The sequence below is a fragment of the Echinops telfairi genome, unplaced genomic scaffold (assembly GCF_000313985.2).
Source record: "Echinops telfairi isolate 266 unplaced genomic scaffold, ASM31398v2 ScPeMD7_5868;HRSCAF=6743_0, whole genome shotgun sequence".
NCBI classification, from domain to species: Eukaryota; Metazoa; Chordata; class Mammalia; order Afrosoricida; family Tenrecidae; genus Echinops; species Echinops telfairi.
This window is the reverse complement of record NW_022109767.1, coordinates 13,578,380-13,579,135: the sequence shown is the minus strand read 5'-3', so window position 1 is coordinate 13,579,135 and position 756 is coordinate 13,578,380.

Sequence of the window (756 nt, the reverse complement as noted above, 5' to 3'; positions counted from 1 at the left end):
AGATAGACTAGAGAAACAAATTCGTAGACACTCATATGTGTATAAGAAAGTGCTTTATATACAAGAGCAATTGAATATTGAGAAAACATCCCAGCCCCCAGTCCAGATCAAGTCCATAAATCTAATATTAGCCGATATTTCTGATACCAATCTATAAGTTCCTCTTCTCAGGAAACACAAGCAATGATGCCAAATGCATGAAGATCACAGGTCAGTGGGTAGAGTCCTATTATGGATCCAGTGGTGGTAAAAGCATCTCAGTGCTGGGATGGGTCTCCAGGTGGCTCCTCCAGCTCTGGGCTCTGGCTGCATCAGTGTAGCTCCATCAGGCTCATCGTCAGTCATGCCTGTGTCCTGCCTCCAGCGAGCTATTTATCTACTTAGCACCTCCAAATGAGTTCATCAAGGTACAACCTGATTGACTGGCAAAACTCCACCCCGTCATTCTTAATCCTTTCAAATTGGCAATAGATTATGTAACTACCAAAAACACATATATAAACACTTATCTCAAAGGGGTTACACAGGCGTTTAATATGAATGATGCAAAATCTAGTATCTAAGCATCCAACTTAAGTGGTAAAAATTGGTGAAAAATTAAAATAAAGTACCATAGGTATAAGAAAATAAATTTTAGAATAAAAGCAGATAATTAATGAAATTGCAAATTCAGTCTCCTCAGGTCTGTCTGGATAGGACAGGCTGGATGAACAATCTGGAGGAGAAAACAACGGGACTGACAGTTCCGGGGGGACA